Genomic DNA, 26824 nt, shown 5'->3' with positions numbered 1-26824 from the left:
GTAGAGAACTTCGGCAACGGCGCCAAATTTGATATAGGTCAAATTGCCTTAAGACCACTCTCTCAAATAACAGATCGATTGTAGTACTTTAGGGTCGAATTCCACAAAACTCTCGGATCACACAATAGACCAAGATTTTGAATTAAGCTAAGTAAGATAGTAATGAAAACAAAAAGAAACAAAAGGAAGCAATAGCAGATTGTGAGGTTGTAAGACAAGAAAGTAAAAACGTCAGGCTTAGGGTGTTCTCAGGAAACTATTGGTTAGTAGATCTAATAATAGCTAGGTTGTTATCGAACCATTTTTAAACTCAAACTCTAATTATGGAATAACCAGTGGGCGTGCCGCGAAACTCCCTATATCTATAGCTAAGAATAACCGGAGAAGCCGAGAGATTATTAACCTAAATATGCATTCTTAACGAGTTCGATTGTTCACCTTAGTAGATAGGCCGATTCTTATTACACACCTATAAACCAGGCTCATCAAATAATAGATCCAACTACAGATACCTATGGCGGGCATATCTATTGTTTGGATTCAAGTTCTAGGTGATCAATCTAGATCTAGCATTAAGAACAATTAAAGATGAAGAATTCTACAGATAACCTAGCAGGGGGAGATCTATTAAACCATATGAATCCCTAATGAGAAACCCTAAACCTAACAAGTGGATTACTCAGACATAATCAAAGAAACACAAATCATAGTCTAAATAAGAAATCAATAATAGCAAGAGAAAGAGTAAAAGATCTTCTCCAAAGGAGTCTCCACAGGGTTTTGCTCCCAAAGTACAAAAAAGATGAGGAGAATAGCCTCTCCAAGCTTAGGTCTAAACAATGATCCTAAAAACCTAATTATATGTCTAAAACACGGGATGGGCCTTCATTAAACAGAGGAGAAAGTTCTGGGCCGAATTTGAAAATCTTCAAAACATTAATAAGTTGCGTCTCAAAATTGCCGTCAGGTATTGGTGTCGCTCGACACCAGGGGTGGTGTCGTTCGACACCTACGTGCATTTTTGTCTCCGGATTGATTCTGCAGCTTAGGTTGTCTGTTGATCTCCAGAATGCTTAATTATCTCCAAATGCATCCAAACATGTAAAGACCTGAAAAAGACTAGAAAAGACTCTAGAAATAACAATTAGACTCTAAAACCTATACCTAAAACATAGTTAAAAACAGTAAAAATAGGGATATATCATTGCCCATTCTGAGTAATTGTCTTCCTTTAACACAACAGAAGAAATCAAGGCTCAGAGATTGTCTGATGAGCTGAGTGAATAGGGATTGGAAGGTTTCGTGTTGGCGACGACGAGTTGATTCCTGGAAGAAGCTTCTTCTGTTGACATGGTGGGTGTAAAAAATATAGAAGGTAGTATCGAAATAGAAGAATTTAGAAGATTTTAGAAAATGCGGTGGTCAAGTTACGTGACAGCACGGCAGGAAAGAAGAAGAAGAAGAAAAAATTAGGTCAGAATGCTCTGATACCATGAAATATTTTGTAATGCGTTCCTTTATTCAATAGAAGAAGAAGATTATTTATACACATACATGTTGCCTGATCTTAATAAGACTATATCTAAGTAAATATATTCATGTATATCCTAATAAAAGGGATATGCTTGAATATCAAGGAAGATCTCGAACAAGGAAAGGGATAGACTTGAATATCAAGGAAGATCCCAAACAAGGAAATGGATATGCTTGAAAGATCAAGGAAATTTTTGCTCATTGATTCTTAGAGATCCTAGGGACTAGGGTTCTAGAGTATAGTATAAATGAGTAGGCATTGAGCCACCAGAGTACTCTATAATATAGTCATACATGTATAGCCTTTGAAGCCTAGCAAAAGCTTAGAAGGTTGATGTTTGTAATTCTCTTCTTTACAGGCGTGTGATAAAAAACAAAGAAGAGAATTTGGCTTGTATTTATTTTTAGTCAGGGTTGATTATTTGGGTAAAATATATCAAATAATTGCCGAGATAATAGAATCCTTGTAAAAGATTTAGGTGGTGTTATTTGTTTATGATTTGAAAAGAGTTTTAGTTACTTAAAGTGTCATGTAAATCTCTTGTTATGCAATCAAGATTTTTTTAAGGTATGTTAAAGTTTTGTGTTATTCAATTAAGATTTATAAAAGGTAATCTAAAATCTTCATAAATTTGGGGTTATTGGATTCATACTCTTATAAAGTCAGTAAAAGTTTTGTGTTATTTAATTCAAACAAAAGAATCTCTGATTGTTAATGATGTAAATTACTATGTTATTGGTTCATGACTTTTTACATTTTTTTTTTACAAAGTAAAGTCATGAAAAGTATTATCAAAATAGAGAGATTGTTTGAGAAACTTTACAAGATTATGAAAAACTAATCAGCAAGATTATAAAAAACTCTTTAATAATAGTTTAGAATCTTTCATTTATTTACTTTCTAGGATTTGAAGGTATTCATCAATTTTTTTTTAAATTAGGAACCAATAATACTGCTTATTATCAATAAAAATAAATAAAAAGCGTTTGTTTGACGTGTTCTAAGCAAAATTAGTGTATTATTAGGTATTTACCCTTAGAATATTATGTTAGTTATCGGTCAATTAATGGTATTATAAGCTGGTGAATATCAGAGTTATTAATCTTTTTTTTTTTATCTTTCGTTTCTGCTTGACGTTTCCTAAAAAGGTTGATTACCAAGTTAGTGCGATCTCAAAGAGTTTTAATGTCCGGCTTCAGTTTTTTTTTTTTGGCAAAGAAATTAATTTTATTAAGGCCATTAAGGCAACTCAACAAAATTACGAAGAGCTTGTTTCGCTAAGGCATCAGCCTCACGATTTTCCTCTCTTGGAATGAAAATAAAACAGATTTTACTGAAACTGAAGATGGATGAAGAATATCATGAAGAATCCCATGGAGTCCGGCTTCAGGTTTCTCTACCCCATATTTCAGGATTAATACATATCACACTCTATGTAATGGGTTTTCTAAGCCCATTCCAACTCCCATTTAGTATGATATTGTCCTTTTTGGGCTTACATGCTCAAGCCCGCAAAGATTTGTTACTTGATTCTTTCCCAAAAGGCCTCATATTAGTTGGAGTTGGACTTAGCTTATATATTAGAAACTCTTTTTCTAAAGACCACGAACTTGGACCTTTGGTTTGTACCTAAAGACCACGAACTTGGACCTCCTCTTTAACGAAACTTTAGCACCCTTAACTAGGCACCCTTCTTATTCGTGAAATTCTTGAGACACCTTTTTATCGTGTCATGTTTGAGAGGTTCTCCCCACACCAATCATAGTCCAAGCCCTAGATCCACTTTTTCAACCTAGGTTCTGTTTAATAGGCTTTCTAAGCCCATTCCAACTTCTATTTAATATGATATTGTCTTCTTTGACCTTAGATATTCAAACCTGCAAAAATTTGTTATTAGATTTCTTATAAAAAAATCTCATATTAGTTGGAATTGAACTTGGTTTATATATTAAAATCTAAATTTTTAAAATTTTTGATGTGTGACATTTGGTCTTTGTCAAGGATACTAATTGATCATAAGAATATTTTGATTGACACACTTATGGAAACTGTGTAAATGACGATAGTCCAGAATCTTCCTCTGTAATTCCTTTATAAAGGATTGTACATTCTCTTGTGAATAATAAGAAAACATATCTTCTTTACATGGTATCAAGAGCAAAAAGATACCCTAGAAACCTCTAAATTCTTTTTATTTCTCGCAGCCGCCTCTCTCCTCTATAATCTCTTTTCTTTTTCTTCTCCTCTGTTTTCTATCTCCTGTTTCTTTCTCTCACACAATGGCTGCTATTGATGCAATCGACACTACTCAGGCTCTCCTCAATGTGAACATGTCCAATGTCACAAAACTTACCGCTGGCAACTACCTGATGTGGAGCCTTCAGGTCCATGCACTTCTAGATGGCTATGATCTCGCCGGTCATCTTGATGGCTCACTGCCTGCACCACCACCCACCATTGAAATCATTGGTGTCGTTACACCAAATTCAGCTTTCACCAAATGGAAACGCCAGGATAAGCTTATCCACTCGTGGCCTCATCGGTGCAATCTCTCTTCCGGTCCAGTCAACCTTCTCTAGAGCACTCACCACTAATGAAATCTGGAAAACACATGCCAACATCTATGCCAAGCCGAGCTGGGGTCACATCCAACAACTGCGCATCCAATTAAAGCAGCAGACCAAAGATATAAACACAGTCGATGAATATATGCAAGGTCTCATCACTAAGTTTGATCAACTAGCACTTCTCGGCAAACCTCTACAACATGAAAAGCAAGTTGAACACATTCTCCTAGGATTGCGTGAAGACTACAAAAGCGTCATAGAGCAGATTGAAGGACGTGACTCCCCTCCCTCCATTCCAGAGATTCATGAGAAGTTGCTCAACAAGGAAAACAAGCTGCTGTCCACAACTACGTCCTTCTCCCCGGTGATTCCCGTTTCTGCTGACATCGCTAACACTCGTCCTGCAAACAGAATAACCGGTCCGTTCAACCATGGCAATCACAAACCAACAATCAGCAGTTTCAGAGGAACACCAATAACAACAACTCTCGATTCAGCAAAGGCTATCAAGGAAAATGTCAACTGTGTGGAGTACAGGGACATAGTGCAAAACGTTGTCTACAACTTCAACAACATCAACAAAACAATTCACGGAATGTGTCTTATCCGCCTTGGCAGCCCAATGCCAACCTAGCGCTTGCATCCCCGCACCCAGCAAATGCTTGGCTTCTTGATAGTTGCGCAACCCATCACCTCACCAGTGATCTCAACAACCTCGCTATCCATCAACCTTACCCTGGCGATGACTCAGTCCTAATTGGTGATGGCTCGGGTCTACAAATAACACATACTGGTTTACTTTCCTTACCTTCATCCTCTCGTAACCTTACCTTACAGAATGTTTTATATGTTCCCCACATTGCTACAAACCTAATCTCTGTTTATCGCAATGTGCAATTCTTTCTCACGCTGGGATGCCAAAGACGTTCTGGAGCTATGCATTTACCACTGCAACATACTTGATCAATCGCCTTCCGTCTCCGACAATAGCCATGGAAACTCCATATCAGAAGCTCTTTGGCAGTTCACCAAACTACGGAAAGCTTCGCACATTCAGATGTCTTTATTTTCCATGGTTACGGCCATACAAGCTAGAAGAGAGATCCACTCCGTGTGTCTTCATCGGTTATGCACCAACTCAAAGCGCATATTTGTGTCTCCAAACATCCACAGGCAGGATTTATGTTTCTCGACATGTGAAATTTGATGAGCAAGTGTTCCCCTTCACTCACTCAACTCCTCCATCCGATAAATCACTTCCAACAAGCTCAAATTCCCCATTCATTCCCGTCTCCCAGATTCCGGTCACCGTGCCACTCGCTCCGATGCCTCTGGGACCCACGAGCTTCGATCTTCACCAATCACCACGTTCGCCGGCAACTTCTACAGAGACTGCGTTAGTAGATACATCCTCCTCAGCCGAAATCCAACCTTCATCCTCAAGCCCAAATCTGGCCCATACTGAAAACCCAGAAACTCAAAACTCAAATTCAACCCAAGCCCAATTACTACCACCACAAATAACCAACAATCCAAAACCCAACCCACGACACAAACCAATACTTCAACGTCCTCCTCGCAGCCAAACGTTCCACCTCGCTCAGTCGACAACGCTCACCCTATGAAAACTCGTCGCAAAAACCATATTACCAAACCAAACACTAAATACAACCTTTCTGTTGCCCTCTCCACCCACATTAAACCAGAACCACGAAATGTGAACCAGGCGTTAAATGATCCGCATTGGCGTGGAGCTTTGTCAGATGAAATTGATGCTTTTGCTAGGAATCAAACCTTTGATTTGGTCCCTCGGCAACCTCAGATGAATGTTATTGGCTGTAAGTGGATTTTTAAAAACAAGTTTCACTCTAATGGCTCTCTTAACAGGTGCAAAGCACGTCTTGTAGCAAAGGGGTACAATCAACAATTTGGTCGGGATTACACAGATACTTTCAGCCCTGTCATCAAAGCTACAACACTCCGCTTAGTCCTTGATGTTGCTGTCACTCGCTCTTGGCCACTTCAACAATTGGACGTCAATAACGCTTTCTTACAAGGGACATTGAATGAAGAAGTTTACATGGAGCAGCCACCGGGATTTGTGGATGCTGACAATCCATCACACGTCTGCCGTCTCCGCAAAGCCATCTATGGACTGAAACAAGCCCCTCGAGCTTGGTACATGGAGCTGAAAAACTATCTCCTCAGTCTTGGATTTCGGAACTCACTCGCTGATACATCCTTGTTTGTTCTCCAATGTGGTACGCAATTTGTTTATCTCCTAGTCTACGTTAATGACATTATTATCACCGGTAACAGTGACAATGGCATCAAACGAGTCTTACAATTGTTGGCAGATAGATTCTCTGTCAAAGATCCCGAAGAACTACATTATTTTCTAGGCCTTGAAGAACACCGCACACCACAAGGACTTCATCTATCCCAACGAAAATACATTTTGGATCTTCTTCATCGCCACGACATGATCAATGCAAAACCGGTTTCCACACCCATGGCGTCCTCACCAAAACTGACCACCAACTCAGGTACAACACTCTCCGATCCGACTACATATCGACAGCTTGTTGGAAGCTTACAATACCTAGCATTTACAAGACTAGATATCTCCTATGCGGTGAATCGTTTGCCTCAATTTATGCATAGACCAACAGAAGATCACTCCCAAGCAGCAAAAAGAGTACTCCGGTATCTCGCAGGAACCACAACACACGGTATTTTCTTTGCTGCTAAGAATACTCTCACTCTCCATACATTCTCTGATGCGGACTGTGCCGGCGATACAGAGGACTACGTCTCTGCGAATGCATATATAGTATATCTCGGTAGCCACCCAATCTCATGGTCGGCTAAGAAACAGAGAGGAGTAGGTCGATCTTCTACAGAAGCGGAGTATAGAGCTGTTGCCAATGCATCGTCGGAAATCAGTTGGATATGCACTCTTCTAAGTGAGCTAGGCATTACGCTATCTGCACCTCCAGTGATATATTGCGATAATGTTGGAGCAACGTTTCTTTGTGCCAACCCCGTCTTTCATTCTAGAATGAAACACATTGCCATTGATTATCACTTTATCCGTGGACAAATTCAAACCGGTGCTCTCCGAGTCCCTCACGTCAATAAAAAGGATCAACTGGCGGATGCTTTAACAAAACCACTACAACGAGCAAATTTCTTGAATTACGAGACAAGATTGGTGTTGCTAAAGCACCTCCATCTTGAGGGTGCGTGTCAAGGATACTAATTGATCATAAAAATATTTTGATTGACACACTTATAGAAACTGTGTAAATGACGATAGTCTAGAATCTTCTTCTGTAATTCCTTTATAAAGGACTAGGGCGAAACCCACGCCAAGCCGCGGTTTTTTTTTTAAATATAATTTTGTTAAGTTGTATGTAGGTATTGAATGTTATTTGTCATGATTCATGATAGATGTAGAACAAAAAGATTTATTAAAAAGTGATTGGAAACACAATGCATTTTTTGATTTTGATTTTTTTAGTAAGATTTATATAATCTTTATAAGTTTTGGAAGCTAATTTTTTGCTTTACGAACATCTATTTAGAAGAGTCATTAAAAAACAAAAAATAAAAGGAGTTAAAAATCACCATGTGCTAATTTTGGTGAGGTTAATTTTATTTTAGATTCTTAAGTATATGTTATATGGAGTTATCATCTTTGATTTTTAATGTTCGACATGCATACTTGATTCATATGTTGAAGAGGCATAAAAAGGTAAAAGCTATGTTTGTTTGTTTTACAGAATTTGAAAATTGATTTTTTTTATTAGGACTATAGAACGTTCTCAAATGATTATTAGTTATTGATTAAAATCCACAATGACGCTTAGTAAATCTGATAAGATTCTTGAATATTTTGAGAAAAAAACTCAAAAATCTTTAATGTCTTTTCTTTAAGATTCTTCTTCCATTGACTTTTTTCCTCGATGTTATCTTATACTAAGATTTCATTCAGTTCAGAAATAAGCTCTTGAACCAAAAAAAATAGATAATAGATGCACTTAAAAAATAAAAATAGGGACAAGAATTGAATTGATCATTGGAGATTTGAGAGTAACCATACCTCAAAGATAAATTTAATTAGACCTTAAAGAACAAAAATGACATCTTAGTTGTAATAATTTTTTGCTTGTTTACACAATGTCATCTTTTCAGTGTAAGCTTCTTCCCCAAAACTTTAATATATGGTGGTGATTTTTATTATTAAAATGTTAGTTTTTTCTCTATCAAAATCATAGCATCAAACCAAACTGAAGAATGATAAGATACTAACTAAGTATTGTAATAATATTATTAATCCGGAACACCCAAAATTTGAAAATATTTTTTTTTAATTTGTCATAATCTTTTTTTGTCATTTGCATATTACTTGATGATGTTTTTTTATGAAGCAAATGCATATTTGAGTATAAAATTTAATTAGTTTGAATAATTAGGAAGAATTTTATTTTATTATTAGTTATATTTAAATTTCACATTTATCATAATAATATAATATTTTTGGTATTTTCTATTTTGTATAATTTATTTAAGAAATTTAGGCCCATGTTTTTATATAGATCTTAGTTTTGAAAGTAGTTTGGTTGGGTTAGACCCATATCTAATTTTAATTTTGTTAAGTTGATGAGATGACATAAAAAAATAGTAAGTTTTTATTGGTTAATGTAAATGAGGTGTATTAATCGAAATGTTTTGATTGGCTATTGATTTTAATGAGGTGTTATTCTGAGAACACTTGAAAAAGTTGATGTATCAGCACAGAAAAGATTTTTAGAGTTTTTATAGTGTTGATTGTACATTCTCTCGTGAATAATAAGAAAACATAACTTCCTTACAGTCTTTACCCAACACTATGCTCGAGATTATTTATTTAACCCTTTACGAATTCTGTTTACTCTTTAGTGGGTGTGTGACAACATTCTTTACGTGCGGATTGTACATATTCTTTTCGTTGATCAAGCTTAATATTTCTAAATTGACGACAAAAAACAGAAAAAGAACAGTTAAATATTGTTTTTATATATTTTGAAAGTGTTTTTTTTCTTCTCCCGATGTACTTCAAAGAGATTTTAGATTATTTAACAAGAAAAGATTTAGTACTTAATAATAGGAAAGAGCCAAAAAGGGAAGTGACTGTGAAGAAGTCAAGTGGAGGTGTTGCAAACAAACATATAGATTGGCTCCAGCTGGTTTTTCAGTTCTCTAACATTAAATTTCGTTTTTTTTGCTAACTAGATATTGTTTACTTTTTTTCTTATTTTATTGATCCCATTCAATTAACTTTCTGTCTCTCTTTTGTCTTCTTGTTGATGTCCCTATACTCAATTGCAGTGCATTATATGAACTACAGGAGGACTAGATATATGTCCTAATCTCTTGCTTAGTCATTTTATTTTTGATTTTGATAATTTTCGTATTGGTCGATGTTTTCTTAAATATTGATTTTGATTGATAACTAACTTTTTTAGCAATACAATTACTTTCTTAATGAATTCAAACTCCTCATGTAATTCAACAAGCAGTCAAGCAATGTAATCAATGGTAATGATCATTAAGAACTGTTTTTAAAAGTAGAAGCAATGTTCAATGCGATGGCTTGATTGAATAGTCTAATTCACGATAAATACTTCGAAATTTTGAATAGTAAAAAACAATATACAAAAGTTAAATGTAATAAAAAAACATTTAACAATACTTCGTGTAAATTAAATAATAATTGTTTAGCAAAATTAGACAAACAAGTTTTGACGATACTACCAAACATTGAACATCTAACGCACTTCGTTGCAAATGACAAAAATAATTTGCTCAGTCCTGTGATTAAGGACCACACAAAAACCGCTCCATACACATATATAATTTGTTTATTTACAGCTCATATAACCATATTACCGATTAACACTGGATCATACTCATAATTTTGTCGTTAACTTGAGCGTAAAATATTATCACGTAAACAACTTATTGTCATCTCAAATTTTCTTCTAATGGTTGAACCATATATATATATTCATGTATATTTCAAACGGACGAAAATAGTTTCACTCCAAACCAGAATTTGGGAAGGTTTGAAATCATCTCTTAACTTTAACCCTTTCACAAATATCTTTTTAATATTATATTTTATGTACAAACTGTTTAAATTCCAACTTCAGTTATATCGGGCATAATGTGTAATGAATATCTACTATAATACATAATTCCTACAAGAAACATAAAATCATAATTTATGTGCAATATGGAACTGTCTTCAAACTCAATATTCAGCAGTTATCATGTACATATTAAAAAAAAAATATTATGTAAAATTCTATGAAATCATGAGATATAATATAGTGGTGCGCGATCTCGGAGCACAGTGAATGTATCTTACATATTACATATTTTTAGAAGAAAATAAGAATACTATTCAACAAAAAATCAGTTACTCAATGGGATGTTGAACTTTAGAGAGACATAAAGAAAAGGCAAAAAAAAAAACGAATTTACAATTATTTTCCTCTGCAATTTTTAAAATATTACGTGGCTTAGAATTCTTTTTTTTTTTGCTGAGAGCCGTTAAGATCGTTGCTTTACTACCACTGATCCTCAGTACCGGCTCAGATAGGGGCGGAAGGTGCGACGGCTAGGGATCTAATCTTATGTTCTAATAATTAAGGGTATATTTTTTTGTAAATATTAAAAAAGATTAGATATAACACAAAAATAAAATTTAGAATGAACCAATAAATTTTTAGTACATTGTTTTTTGTTTTAGTTAACTAAATTTTTAATAGAATTATCATACAAGATTTTTTTATAACCAAACAATACTATGAAAATGTTGAGCGGGCACTGGATCCTCTCTGCTGTCTTCATGAGGAATGTACTCATCATTTGCAGAAACAGGCATTCATGTTTATTAGTAATCATATATAGTTTATTTTTTTTTATAGATTCTTATACACATGAATGTGTATCGAGATTCCAAAGTGGTGATGCGTGTTAGTAACTGAATCACAAATAAATATGAAACCACTAAATAAAAAAAACTAGGTTTTAGAAAAAGTCAACCATTTTTGGTTTGATTAAAGGTTATTTTAAAAAAGTCAAACACTTTGCTCACTGCTAAGTGCCAATCCTACCATTTCAAGACTGTCTTGACTTCACACGACTACTTGATCTACTTTTAAGTAAGTAGATAAAATACTTAAACTTCAGCTTTAATGTCAGGAAGCTTAGAATATAAACTAAATGAAATAATGGACCGACCATTAAAAACCGACACATGGGTGCCACTCAATAAAATCATGTTAATTTGGCTGTTCCTGCTTATAACATGTACATGGAGACAATACGTTGGTTCGTTATTTAATTTATCAAAGAGGGGTTTTAAGTTAGGATAAAAGAATAGGAACTTTGAAGGTTTTTGTTTCAAGTAATTAGCTGTCTTGGATACATAAATAGCAATGTATCGAAGAGTTGGTTACTTCGAAGCCAGACCCTTCATAGCTGTCTTTAAGTCTCTATCGTTTCTGGCTACTATTTTGATGTTACTAACACCTGATATTTGATCTGCGCAGATAATAAATTTTCTAATTATTTATAACATGCACTTTCTGTGTATTTAAACTATTTTAGTAACATTAAATTAAACTACTAAATTATATATTTTGATCAACATTGAAATGATTTTAGAAAAATATACAGATAAAATTTTAATAAACATGTAATGTCGAATCATCTAAATGTTCATATTTATATATAAGAAAAATGAGCACTTTTTCCATATGGAGTCAAGTTCATTACTACTTACAAAAATTAAAAAGAGGTTGAGAATTAGATGATATCAATAGAAAACAATTAACCAAGTATATCTCTTTATTATTAAAAGGGAAGTACGAATCGAAGTTTTGTCTAATTTGGCTTCAATTTTGATTTCAATTTTAGATTTTATTCTTTGCTATTCAAAATCATTAAGGGTAAATTGGTCTTAACAATCTTCTAAACTTTATATGATCCGATTCAATCTAAACTGTTCAATAAAATTAATTCCGTTCAATCTAAACCGTTAAACAAAAATAAGGAATCTATGTCGTTTTTGAAATCAAAATATGATCACATTCCATCCTTAAAAACACTATATTCAATCACGAAATCAATAATCAATAATATCCAAATCATATATTACGATTCTTCACTAATCACTAAAAATTTATATTTATAAATTTAGGATATCAAATTTATTCAAATATTTAGTATAAAAACCAAATAAACCGATTGCCCGCAGTAAATCGCGGGTTAAAACCTAGTTATCATAATTTGCATTGACTTGTTTTTCAACAATTTAGATTGAATCATATGAAATAATAATGAACAAACTAATTCAATGGCTTGTTTAAAAACAAGGAACCGAATATCTTACTATAAAAAAATAATCTTACGGGAGTATTCTAGACAGCCTATGCATAGATAAGACTAACTAATTCATCATACTTATCAATTAAAAAAAAAATATGATAAGTAAAATCATTTTTAAAAATTACATATAATTAATTAAAGAAGAATGTAAATACTTAACTTTTATAGAACCAATTATTTTTGGGAACTTTACTTGGATAGTTAGAATTAGGTGTATTCACCAAAATCATACATAACATTTTTAGGCCTTTTTCGATATACCCATCGTGCCCCTACTAAACGTTATAGGATAAAACGTAATTACAAGGAATACAACTGTCACGTCAGAAATCGCTGACGTGGATTAATGAACTCAGCCGTAAGACGATACAACGGCAGTTACGGCTGAGTTACGATATGTTGCGGCTGACTTACGACAAAAATATATGAGTTATGAAAAAATAACGGAATTATGAGTAAACCGAGCCTACGTTACGACTGATTTATAAAATTTGTCTGAGTTATGAGATAACCAGCATACGTTACGACTAAGTTAATGAAATTTGTCTGATTTATAAGAATATCGAGCATAACCCAGACAACGTTATTGCTGAGTTATTAGAAAACGGCTGAATTATTTCCTCAACACGACTGAGTTATCTTTTTCCGGCTGGATGGATTATCAAAGACGGCTTAGTTATGGGATGTCATTACGGCTGAGTAATTTTTGAGTGTCATAAATCAGCCGCAAAGAGCTGGATTAACCGATAACTCAGCCTTGTTACAGCTGACTTAGTTGCAAAAGGAAATTATTATAATAGCATGCAATTAAAGCCGAGTTAATAAACGATACGGCTGAGTTATTGATTGTTAGTTGAGTTACGACTCTAAACGGCTGAGTTAACTTGGCGTTTTTTTTTATTACTGTAATAGTATTCATGTTGCGACAAACTTATAGTTTCTGTTTGATGGCTGATTTATTTAGGCAAATTTACATGTTCGTATGGTGGCTTACTTGCCACTTCATCAATTAAAAAATAACTTCGGATGCAACATTCCATGTCATCATCATCAAAGGACAAAAAAAGGGCCAAATTTTTACCAACTCGTCTTCTTCACCTGAGTTTTTCATATCACCGGAACTTTTAATTCCTCATCGTCTTTCTCATTCTTCTTCAATTTCTTTCATCATTCTTCCGATATGGTTGATCCGGTTCCGGTTATTGGGTATAAAAGCACAAATACATATTTAACACCGATGAAAGAGGGTGTAGAGTTGTGGAGATAGATACGGAAACAACGCATGACAAACTTTTGATTTGTGCTTGATGATAAAGGTAGACGGAATGTTGTGTCTCTTATTGTTTCACGGCAGATTTACATATCACGGCTGAGTTATATGCTTAAGGAAAGACGAAATGTTCGGTCAATTTACATGTCACGGCTGAGTTATATGTTCCAAGGAAGACAAAAGATTCGGTAAAATTACATTACGGCTGAGTTATATGCTTAAGGGAAGTTTCGGTCAATTTACATGTCATGGCTGAGTTATATGTTCCAGGGAAGACGAAAGGTTTGGTAAAATTACATTACGGCTGAATTATATGCTTAAGGCAAGACGAAAGATAGGTGTAAATTATATGTTACGACTGAATTATATGCTTCAGGAAAGACGAAAGGTTTGGTAAATTACATGTCACGGCTGAGTTATCATTCAGGGAAGACGAAAGGTTGTCTAAAGTATATGTTACAGCTTAGTTACATCACGTTACGACTGAGTTACATCACTTTACGACTGATTTATAATATAGATCGGAAAGCAACATTTTTTTAGGGAAGACAATATAAAATTTGTTGGTCAAATAAAAACAATCAAATTAAGAAACTTAAGAATATGTTAGAGGGATACATAGGAGGAAGACTAAACCGTATGAATCAAAACATAGATAGAAGTAGAAATATCGCCAAATAGATCGATTGAGAGGAAAACTAAACGAGACATGTAAAATCAAAGTAAAAGAGTAGCTATCCTTGATTTCAACTCAAACCTGTAACGAATCATGTTAAATTACATAGATCTCTTTGATTTGAGTTTTGATTTTTGATGACTTTTGATTTGACGAAGCTTTTGATTTGGGACCCTATGACAAACGTTGTGGGTGTAAGGTCTAGGAAGATCTAGCTCAATACCCAAGTTAGTTGGAGATTATTAGATCTAAAAGCATTTTTTGGATTTGGAGACAAAAAAAAAAGAGAAAAGGGGAAATAAAGTGAGTTTGAAGATTGTGATATTGGTGATATGTGTTAATGACATGGATAATCAATTTTTTTATTTATTATTTTTACTTAAAAATAAATTAAAAATTTATTAATTAAAAAAACTAATTAAGGGTGTTAATTGTAATTATACAAATGCTCAAAACATATGAGTAATTGAAAAAATGTATTATATTTTAGAAATAAAAATACTTTTTTATGCTATCGAAGTAATTAATTCATTATTTTCGGTTATAACATAAGTAATTATTTCAGTAAAAAGAACTGTGCAAATTTTTGCTTCATTTTTGAAAACGAAAAATATTTGACAGTTAGAAAGAGGCATAGAAAGCTGATAAATCTTCAACTTTGAGTACTAAACTAGAAAATAAGAAGGTTTTCATAGAGGATGTTTCCCAAAACCTGGAAGCCGATAAATTTATCACGAACAAACACTTAAATAGAAGTGGTAAGTTGTAGAGCTGAACTTAGAAGAGTGTGGAGTCATGTGAATTCATACCGTTGGAAATAACGGTTTTGCTCAATCAGAGTGTTTGAGCCATTCGTGACAAGTTTTGGTGGGTAGGCCTTTATGGTTGTTGTGTTGTTTGGCTCCATAATCATCAACATTTTTCGATAGTTCTCTTAAATGGTTAAATTTTCTATGCATCTTCAAGATGATGTCTTCTTGTTGAGTGAATTCTTCGATAGATAACTACGCTTGATTTTGGTACAATCCAGGTCGGTCTTTACGTTGATCCGACTGATTGGCTGGATCAATTTGGATTCCACCTGATTAGTTAAGTCCTGGTTCGCTTGGTTTCTTACTCGTCAACTTATTTATGTGTTTTGCTTGATGTCAATATCAAGGGAAAAAAAAGTGAATTAGTTTCCTAATTACACTAACTTTTTATTCTAATGTATAATTTTAGTTTCTATTTAACAGTAATTTTAGATCTCATAACTTAAAAAAAAAAAAAAAAATCTAAAAGACCTCAAAACTCCTCTTATCCTTAATTTTACAATATATAAAATTTAAGTGTTCTTCAGCTTTTTTTCTTAGAAAAAGGTCATAAGCCAAAGTTTTCATTTCTTCAAATGGGTCTGCCTTTATATACAAAAGTTAGCAGCCCTTAAATTCATTACAAGTTACATTACACATAATCTAATAGAAAGTGTCATAGAGGAAAAACCAAAAAAGACATTCAGTGACACTACGTACCAATAAAAGAAAATACAAGGCCCAACCTTAAGCCTTAATACGTGGGCTCAATATAAAGGCAGATGCGCTTGAAAATAATTCTACAATAATTATTTTTTTTATAAATAACTCTTTCTTTCCAAGCATTTTGTTTTGGGTTTTGTGCAAAATAATCTAAGAGTCGTCCATTTTTGCAACTTTACCTTTCATGTACAAACAATAGAAAATAATCCTATGAAATCCAAAATAATACACAATGTAGTCTTTTATTGTTATTGTCAAATATCTAAATTCTGATAAATTATATATATCCAATCAAATCCCTCAAGATGAAGAGTTCAACTATATCTTTAAAATTTTCAAAAATAAATGTATATGATCATGAAAACGTTTACAATATATGTAAAATTGCAAAAATGAGCTATATTGCGTATTATTTTAGATTTCATAGGATTAGTTTGCATTTTTTGGACGTGGAGGGTAAAGTTGAAAAATGGGCGTCTTTAAGGGTTCTTTGCACAAAACCCATTTTTTCTTCCAAATAATTTTAAATATGATAACGAAAGTTTTGCGAAATTAAAATATCTTTTCTTATCTAATAAAGTAATGTTACCTCTAAACACAAGCTACTACAAGCTGATAAGTGGCTTATGATATGTGTCTATTGTCATATGGATCCAAATTCAATGTGTTTATTAGTAAATAAAACAAATTTGTGATTAAATTTAAAATGATTAGAAATAGATAAAATATAGGAAATAAAACAAATTTGGATTAAAATTCAAAATGATTAGAAAACTAAAAAATATAGGAAACAACAACATTATAATTAGCACATTTGTTTTCCGAATAATTCTGATAGACAATAAAATTCCTTTTGTTTTTTCCTGATTTTCTGATAAAATAATTAAAATTATAAAAGTTTTTTTTTAATGACATGTGACATATTTTCCTATGATTAGTTTCTCCTTTTTCTATTACTAACATTATTATTAACTTATTGTAGTATCATTTTAATAAATAAATTTTAATTGTTGTAGTTTCTCTAAAAACAAGCATTGAGAAGTTGAGATGTGACATCTCTGCTTTCCATATGTATCTTTTCTCTTAAACTTCAATTAAATTTCATTTTATTAAATAAATATCTAAACATAGCAAAAAGAGAAAAATATATTAGAGATTTACTTTGTATTTTTATTTAAGTTCTTTTTTATAATTTCAAGTATATGATTAACATCAAATTATTTTACGGTAACCTCATTTTTTTAAACATCATGTTTATTGTTTTGAAAAAACGTAATTGACCGTATCTTAACTCTTTAAATACAACTAGGGAGGAGACCCTCGCGTTGCAAAGGGTGGTTTGCTTTGGGTTTGGTTAGTCTGTAATTGTAACTTCTAATCTTTTACTAATCTTTGATTAAAGGGGGGATACCTTAGTCATTTGCTAATCTTGTAGAGCTGGAGAAGTGTAAGATTTTATTTTTATTAAATTCGCATATTATTTAGTTTTCTCTTTTGATTTCTACATTATTGTAATCTGTGTATAGTTTTACATTATTTTTTCATGTCGCTACCAGTTATATAAACGATTTGGACGTTACCGGTCGGATGCCAAAAATTATAGGACAATGGACCAAACTAACTATCACTAAGCAATGCATTTGTTACATTAGTCTTGTTTAATTTATAGAGTTATATATATCTAAGCAATGCATTTGTTACATTAGTCTTGTTTTTATAGAGTTATATATATCTAAGCAATGCATTTGTTACATTAGTCTTGTTTTTATAGAGTTATATATATCTAAGCAATGCATTTGTTATATTAGTCTTGTTTTTATATGTGTAGATTTTAAATTAAAAATACAATGGAAATTTTTCTCTTTCTCACTAAGCGGTTGCTGCAAAGGATCGCGAAGAACAAAGACTAACAACGAAGTGGTTACACATCGTTACCGTTGTTAATTTAGGCCCAATATGAACCGGTCCATTCGTTTTTTTCTCTGTTTTGTCTCTGCTAAAACCTTAGAGACTACTCTTTTGTTTTGCGTTGATTTCACTTTTCAACGCCTCTTCGCGAAAAAGCCAAAACTTATGGAAGAAGCGAAAGCACAGCGAGATGGTAGCTCCACCACAGGTGAAAAAAGCGATGTGTCCGGAAAGACCCAAAATGACCATTTTGGGATGGGAAGATAAGAGTGAAGAAAGCTAAAGCTTTGACTTCATCTGGATTCAAGAGTAAAGAGGAGGTTTGGTTACTTGTTCTCGTCGAATCAATTTGAGGTTGATTTTTTTTTTAAAATTGTTTTTTTTTTTTGTTTTGATTTCATTTTAGGGTTTGAAATTGATTTTGTTTTTGGGTGTTTTGTGTGAAGATATCGGAGTTTGATGTTGAAAATGGTTTCACTTCTACCACACTGTAAGAAGGACAATAAAGTTGAATGTAAGAGTAGCAAAGGCGCGACTTTGAATGACGTCATTGAACTTAAAGGATATAATTCATGTTTGTTCTTTGAGGTAAAGTTTCCATCTTTATTTACTTACTTATCTCTAGGCTTAGCTTTTCTTCCATGTAATAAAAGATAATCAAATTTGTTCATTTAGTTTGGAGTGTATCAATGGAAGCTGTTTACGACTGAAACCTCAGAAATATGTGATTATAATACTCAATGGAAGCTTATTTATATGCATATTGATAGAAATGGATAATCTTTCACTCTATTGGTTGATTTGTGTTAATTTAGTATTTGTTCCGTGTTATCAAAATTTGATAGTTATCCAAAGTGTTAGGATTTTGTTTGTTATTACAATACTCATAGGAAGCTTAAGTATATGTATATTGATGTAAATGTACAATCTTTGAATGTATTGGTTTATTGTATTTCTTTCCGTTTCCATCTTCATTGTATGAAACATAAAGATCTTTAAATGTGGATGGTCAAGTCCCCTAATGGATCATCAATGAAGTTTTGGGTTAACAAAACACTATAGAAAAGCACCATTTTAGTTTACTCATACATACTTTAATCAATTTGATTTGTCCTTAGCATTCATTGGGTTGTCCTCCTTTGTTGTTTTGGAAAGTTGTCTTTAATAAATTACTATTGTTTTGCAAATTATTCCTTACTTGTTTTGTTCATATTTTGATTTCTTTCTACATAAATAATTTTTGGTTGATTGATGGTTAACAATATTAATAATACGTTGAAAGTACTCTATGCTTAGAAAGGTAATATAAGATTCTTACAACAACAAGGGAAGACAAATATTAAAGCAAAAGAAATAAGAGAAATAACTTTGTTTTGAGTCTTTGTGATAGTTCTCTTGATGTTATACCATAAAAATAAACTTAAACAAGAAATAAACACACATGCATATAGCAAATCAAAATCCTCCCAGGCACTCCTCCAGAGGAATTTTTGAAACATGCTATTATCCGGATCTCCTTAGCTTTCCCTCCTTTATCCGTTGGTCCCCTTCAAAAATCACGGCAAAATCTAGAGGATCCTTCCTTCTGCTGGGATGATGTTCATCAATGTTCTTCAACAAACTTTGATCCGCCTTGCTCAACCTGCATTAAAGTCACAAGATCTCCTCACTCAATGTTGGTAACCATCCCTGTTTACTAACCAAAACATATTTAAATCTTTCAATCCCTGTTTTTAAACTCTGTTTCAAATCTGTTCCTACCCGCCCCTATATAACCTCAAACTGAGTTTCTCTACAAACCATTATTACTCGCTACAATGGAGAACCGCATACCATATCACCAAAAAGGCAAAGAATTGAGAGAGGTTACTCACCCCTTCCCCGTAAAAGAATCGAGCCCCAAATCTAGATACCTCAGATCTTGTTGAGGAGAATGCTCTAACCCTAATAGGGCGCTTAACCAACCAATCTGGACAAAGACTTTGGGCTTTATTCTTGTTTCTCTCTAATCCTTGGACTCTTAAAGGTAAAGCCATTGGATCAGATCTAGGACAAGGAGTCTTTCAACTCAAGTTCGACTTCCGTGAGGATCTCCAACAGGTCGTTGATAACAGACCATACCATTTTGACCAATGGATGGTGATTTTGCAGAAATGGGAACCAATTATCTCACCCTCATTCCCCTCTCTGATCTCTTTCTGGATTGAACTCCAAGGCCTCCCTAAGCATTTTTGGAAGCCGAAAATGCTACAAGCCATAAGAGAGGAACTTGGTGAAGTTATGACAAAGGAAATAACCTCTTCTTCTGTCAAAATAAAAGTCCTCCTAGACGGCCTGCAACCCCTAATCAAGGAGACAATTGTTGACTTCCCTAATGGGGGTGAAGCTGTGGTCTACTTAGACTACAAAAATCTGAAGAATCACTGTCTACATTGTCAAAGATTATCACATGAGAAGAAAAACTGTCCTAGAGTGCAGTCGGCCCCTGTAAGCACCAAAACATCCAACCCTTTACCTGTTGCTTCTCTACCAGTGTCACAGTCCAACTCAAGAAACTACTACACTCCAGCTGACAACTTTGTAGCCCCAAAGTCTCCCCTCACACTCTGGACGGAGAATCCACCCTCACCAAGTGGCCAACTCTAATAAAAGGAAAGCGTCTCCTCGGGATGACAGGTCTCATTCAATCTCAGAAACCAGATTCCCTGGGTCAGGGAGGACTGAACATAGATTAAATGCGGGAAGATACAATGAAGGTACAAGAAGCTCTCACATCGCTTCACCTCAACTCACCAGGAGGGAACCAAGACTGTCAACTCACCAAAATCTCCAATGGAGAGAAAAATCAAACTCCTCAACGGGTTTTCAGGCAGCAACTTCTGACTCTTCCAGAGCGAGGAGACCACCTCTAGAGAGAAATTTACCAAGTTCTGATCCCCCTACTCCTCCTCCTTTAGAGGAAACTGAGTTACAAAGCGGCCTCTTCTCCCTGAACCCATTGACCCCTCTGCACCCCTCCCTATAAGGGACCAGGTCTTGACTGAGCTGCAGGACGTCACTATTCAATATATTTATTGCCCTGATCCAGACGAAAGTGCGGCCAGAAAAATCAGAGTTGCCTAGAGTGAATCACTAAACATGATGGAAACCACAGCAGACGGCATTGTCACAGCTGCATCAAAGCTTCTTGCCTCTACCAGTAACTTGGCAGCTATTTCTCATGATGACCTCCAGTCCTCACCCTGCATTCCGGCTGAGGTTCCATCAACACAGCTTACTGCACCCATCAAAAGAGGACGAGGCAGACCTCCTATTCAAAAACAAGTTCAAAGATCTGCTAAAAAGCTTTTGGACTCAAAATCATAGAAGAGAAACTTCGCTCAAGGTTCTCCTAAGAAGCACCATGAACCAAAAACCAACCAAAAGTCAGGCCACTCCAAGTCAAAGTAGAGCACCTCTACCAGAACTTCTTCATCTGACCCTCTATAGACTACTAATGGACCTTCCTCCTCCTCTAACCCAAAAATCAAATTAATCCCTGCAAGTAGGAAAAAGAAGACGGATTTTCTGAGTCTGCCAACCTCGCTTCTTTAAAAATGGTGAGCTGGAACTGTTGTGGGTTGGGGAACCCCATGACAGTCCACATAATATTGGGAATCCGTAAATCGGTTTTCCCTGACGTGTTCTTTCTCATGGAGATGAAAAACACCTCTCATAATGTACTCCAACTGCTCCATGACCTTGATTACTCTACTCACCATCTTGAACCACCTCATTCCCAAGGAGCTGGTGGGTTAGCCCTGTTCTGGAAAAATAGTGTGAAAGTTGAAATTATCTCATCATGTCAACACTACATAGACACAAAGATCAAAGCTAAGGGTCAATCATTTTTCTCAACCTTTCTATATGGGAAACCAGATTGAACAAAGAGAGTTGCAGTCTGGTTTCAATTACAAGAACTGGCTAGTTCTAGGGATTCTCCATGGATCCTCACTAGTGACTTCAATGACATCATCCACAGCTCTGAGAAAGTTGGAGGACCCCCAAGACCTGAAGGATCCTTTTCAGACTTGCATGTGATCTATATGATTTAAAACATACTGGCAATTACCTATCTTGGAGAGGGCAACGACACACTCGCCTAGTTAGGTGCAGGCTTGATAGGGTAATGGCAAACAATGACTAGATTTTGGCATATCCTTTAGGTCGCAGCGAGTATCTCCGGGTTGAGGGTTCTGATCACCGTCCTCTTGTCATCTCCTTTGACCCGAAAAAGAAGAGAAAAAAGGTTATCTTCAGATATGACCGACGCTTAAAGGATATCAGTGAAATCAAAGACATTGTGTTGGAGACTTGGACCTCAACTCGATCTGCGTCTGTGGACCAAAGATTACTGTCCTGCAGGCTAGCTAACATTACTTGGAGTAAAAACCAACATCTCAATAGTCAAAAAGAGATCCTCACCTTAAGGGATCAGCTAGAAGAGGCAATGACTAGTAATACAACTCCCCAAGAAGAGATTGATCTGATAAATAAAAATTTGTTATTGGCTTACCAAAAAGAAGAAGCTTTCTGAAAACAAAGAAGCCGCAATCTCTGGCTTGCTCTTGGTGACAAAAACACTGGCTTCTTCCATGCCGCTGCAAAAGGAAGAAGAGCTCTGAATAACATTTATGTTATTGAATCTAGTGCCGATTGTTTTAAAAAATGTGCCCGTTTTAACAATAATTCTTTCTATTATATTGGCTTGTCGAAATAAAATATTGGTGTGTCGTTCATTTTTTATGCAAATAAATGCCAATAAACATATGAAAACGTTTTTAAGATTTTGGAAGTATGTAAGCCGTCGTATTTATTAAATAAACTATTAACAGAATTAAATTTTAAACTCAAAATCCTATTAAATGTACCATTACATAACAAATAAATAAATAGTAAATTCATTCAAAATTTAACCAAAAACTAATGTTGCTATTTGCCATATGGTGCAAAAACTTTTATTTAATGTAAATCTGTAATTATTTAATACATACATTTGAGTGTAATTTAGATAAATATTTGTGAAAACTTTGACCATTCTCTTAAAATTTGATCTTCTATAAATTTGTCAAGAAACCAAAACTATATATTATAATATTTGATTTGGTTCATATAATCATCTTTCTCAAGTTCATAGAGTTTAAAATTGTTTTGAGTTTTATTAATTTAAACAGTTTTTAATTGCTAAGAGTGTCAATGCTTGGATATAAGTATATAACTCTAAAGGCATTTCATTTGTAACGAACTTTTTTCGGTTAGAGAAAGCAAGTGGGAATAAAAAGGATACGCTCTTTCTCTCCCATGCACGGAGTCCCAAAATAACTAAAGACAGCTAATGGTTTAAAAAAAAAATAGATCCAAAAACTCTTTTTAGCAATTTTAGGAAAGAATTACCTCTCCCCGGTCTGGAACCATCTTCTTTGCGGCACTGTTCCAATGTCTTTCTTCCTACTGTTGGACTTCTATTCTCTCTTTACTCCCTCTCGGCTCTGCTTTTTTCTCTGTTTCGGATTTCTGTCTCAGGAGTTCAATTCCTAAATGAGAACCATAGGCTCTTTGTTTTCTTTTGAAGATAATTCCTGCATAAGCAGTGCTTGCGTTCTAATCATTCTAGCTTCAAGCTAAGTCGATTTTCTTGCTTTCTGTTTCTTTGCTTTCTTCTGACAATGTTAAAGAGAGAAAGACCAAGCTGGTTCAATGTCAAATAGACAAAGACCAATGCACAATACTTTGAAGACGATGACCTTTTGGGGGAAGAACTTCAGGATTGTCTACCGGAGTGCACGATTGAGTTGTGTAAAGGGTCGCTAGATCTGACACTGTCGTCGATTTCGGTCGCGATTCCGGTGGTGAACTATTAGGCTGTGAAAGCTCAGCAGGCTTCTCAGATTATTACTACTACGGTTCCTCCAACAAGCGCCTCTGTCTCGACTGGATCGTCAAAAAAGGAGCCCAAAGAGCCGAAGAAGAAAAGAACTGAGGCTCATTCACGCAAGGCCCAAATCAATTTGGGCCTTCTAATTAATCTAGTTACAACGAAGTTTCATCACTTGAAAGGAAGGTCCCCAAGTAAGAGGTTGGCAAATAAGTCCGGCTCACTAAAGCGGGGGTCTTCTAGACGGGCTGATTTGGCTTCTCGTAATGGAGCTTTCTTGGTTACAAAGACCAAAGTTTCTGGTTCGTTTGTTACGCTGGGGTCACCTATTCCCCCCCATACTAACCCATGAGGATCTTAGCATGGAATTGCCAAGGGATGGGTGCAAAAACTACAACCCGTCGACGGGAAGACATGTGTCGTATGTACTCCTTGCGCACCTTCATGATCTACAGGTGTCGTTAGGGTTTTATTGTTTACAAATGATAACAATGTATTTTAATCATTTTAGGCATGTATTTATCATCATTTAGCTTAGTTATCACTCATTGTTTCATATCATTTTGCATCACATTTAGCTTATTTTGCACACTTAGGTATTTAGGATCATCTTGCATACATATTGCATGTTTTGGTGTGTTTTCAGGTGCAGAAGGAGCTTAAAAGGATTCTACTCGACCCTCTACTTTATCCAACCAGAAGGGAAGCAGCAGAGCATTCTACTCGACCCATTCACTCGATCCAGGCAGCCACAGAGGAGGCAGCAATTCACTCGACTCACTTACTCGATCAAGGCAGCCTCAGAAGAAGCAGCAGATCGATCTACTCGTCCCTCCTACTCGATCCTCTACTCGAACCATTTACTCGACCAAGGGTGACCGACTCTACCAGACTTGTCGATCTATCAAAGCGTCTTTGGATCCTCCTCATTCCCCACTCAACAAGACATTTGACCATACAGATAAGAGAGGAAGAAACATCTTCCCTCTTTACTCGATCCCCAAGATCGAGCACTCGCCCAAACCGCCTCAAGTCTCTTGTCTTCTAGTGAATCTAGGGTTTTCAACATTTTATTATAAATAGATCACTTTGGGATTTGTCCAAAGGATCTAGCTTTTATCCTTTAGTTTTTCTTTGTGTTCTTGAATCTTCAAAACTTAATTACTCTTAATCTATTTTGTTTTTGCATTTAGTTCTTGGAGTAAAGTTGTCTAGTTTTTTGTTTAGATCTACATTTTGATATGATGTCAGTAATTTCTGGGTTTGTGTTCTTAGTTATGTTGCTTGAGTAGTGATTAGGGTTCTTGAGGATAGATTATATTAGGGTAATCTCTAGGTTAGTTAGGTGGTTAAGATTAGGTTAGATATCTTCTGGATTCGTTGGCCCCTATGCGGTTTTCGCTGGCTAATGTGGAGATTCGACCATAGACGTCCAGCGTCCAAAAGACGTTCAAATGGATGTCTGATCTACGAATTCCAGAGATTTATAGACTTGACCAAAGGATTGGCTAGTCTGTTTATTGGCTTTGGTAGATTGTTGCTTAAACCATGCTATGCTATGTTTCATCAACGAGAGTTGAGATTAGGAAGTGGTCGAGTTATGTTGGTCTCTGTTACGCGAGTGGATTGACCCAGTTTTTGAATCTATTGTCTAGGGTATCTACCTTTCACCTGTTAGCCACCTGATGAACCCTAGAGTTGCCCTTATCAATAAATCCATCCTTAGGACTTCTATTCTTCTTAGATTTATTTGTATTCACCCCCTGATTGCACTTTTATTTACCTATTATTTGTATCCCCTGTTGATTGCATTTTAGTTCTTAATATTGTCATCTGTTGGTTATACTTGACCCAATGATCGAGTAGGGCTTTTAAAGTTCTTATTTTTGTTGTTCGAATCCTGACCTAGGATTGTTACTAGAAATCAACCATCTCTATAATCTGGCTTCACTTAGTTGCTTCTGTAAACATCTTGATTGCTAGCAATAACAGTGGATTGGATTGACACTCCCTATAGCTGCATCGACATGTTAGTGTTTAAGGGAAATTGAATTGAACCTCACTTCAGCATATAAGTAGGCGTAAAAACCTACTTATCAACAAACTGTTGAACCTATAGGTAACAGTGGTGGTCTTGCTCTTTTGTATTTTCGAAACTATCCGGTTAAGTTTATCTTTGTATGCGATCGTTTGATTGATATTGAAACGATTATAGATGCAAACCGCGTTTTTATTACCTTTATTTATGGGGATTCGGTAGTTCAATACCGATAATTTGTTAGGGAGCGTTTAACTCGTATTGGTATTGCTCGGTCTGAGCCATGGTTTATGATTGGTGACTTCAATGAGATCATTGGATATCATGAAAAAAGAGGAGGAAAGCGGAGATCTGAATCCTCCTTTCTCCCCTTCCGATGTATGATCAAAAATTGTGGGTTGATTGATTTCCCCTCTATAGGGAGTTTATTTTCTTGGATAGGAAAAAAGAGTTGTGGATCGGCTAGCTGAAAACGACGTGACATTATTAAATGTCGTTTAGACAGAGGTATGGAAAATGAAGAATGGCATAGCATCTTTTCCCACAAAATGTGGACACTACAAGAAAACAGGCGATTAACGACCTACAAGTCAGTCGTTTCGTAGTCGTAAATAATGATAATACGACTAATCCGCGACTAATAACTGTAGTCATTAATCCATAGTCGCTAAGTATAGTAGTCGTTAATTAGTCGTTGGTCAACGACAATAATACGACAACCGACTAAACAGTAAATGTTCGTCGTTACGTAGTCGTACTAAATCGGCGACTAATTGACGACCATCTTACGATTAGTCGTACTGTACAGAGCGTGTGAGGACATGGAGTCGTTTAGTAGTCGTTAATAGTGTACGACGACTTTACGACTATGTTGCGATTAAATATTCTAAACCCTGGATATGTTTCCAGTTGTCGTAAAATAGTCGTAAACTTTTGTACGACGAATCGACGACTGTTTGAC

The 26824-nt window shown here is 35.0% G+C and overlaps 4 pseudogenes across 4 annotated transcripts; all 4 read left to right on the top strand.

Moving 5' to 3' along the window:
* Positions 1-3774: 3774 nt before the first annotated feature.
* On the top strand, positions 3775-7342 carry AT2G06830 (annotated as a pseudogene; the record flags this gene model as incomplete). Its single annotated transcript has 1 exon — positions 3775-7342.
* Positions 7343-18137: 10795 nt separating this feature from the next.
* Positions 18138-18505, top strand: AT2G06822 (annotated as a pseudogene). The gene is made up of 2 exons: positions 18138-18265; positions 18358-18505.
* A 1223-nt stretch (positions 18506-19728) lies between these two features.
* On the top strand, positions 19729-20557 carry AT2G06820 (annotated as a pseudogene; the record flags this gene model as incomplete). Its single annotated transcript has 2 exons — positions 19729-19776; positions 19802-20557.
* Positions 20558-24203: 3646 nt separating this feature from the next.
* AT2G06810 lies at positions 24204-26468 on the top strand (annotated as a pseudogene; the record flags this gene model as incomplete). The annotated part of the gene is made up of 1 exon: positions 24204-26468.
* Positions 26469-26824: the final 356 nt, after the last annotated feature.

This window comes from Arabidopsis thaliana, chromosome 2 (genome assembly GCF_000001735.4).
Source record: "Arabidopsis thaliana chromosome 2, partial sequence".
NCBI lineage: Eukaryota > Viridiplantae > Streptophyta > Magnoliopsida > Brassicales > Brassicaceae > Arabidopsis > Arabidopsis thaliana.
Note: the sequence above shows the minus strand (reverse complement) of the source record. Positions and strands in the feature narration are given on the sequence as shown.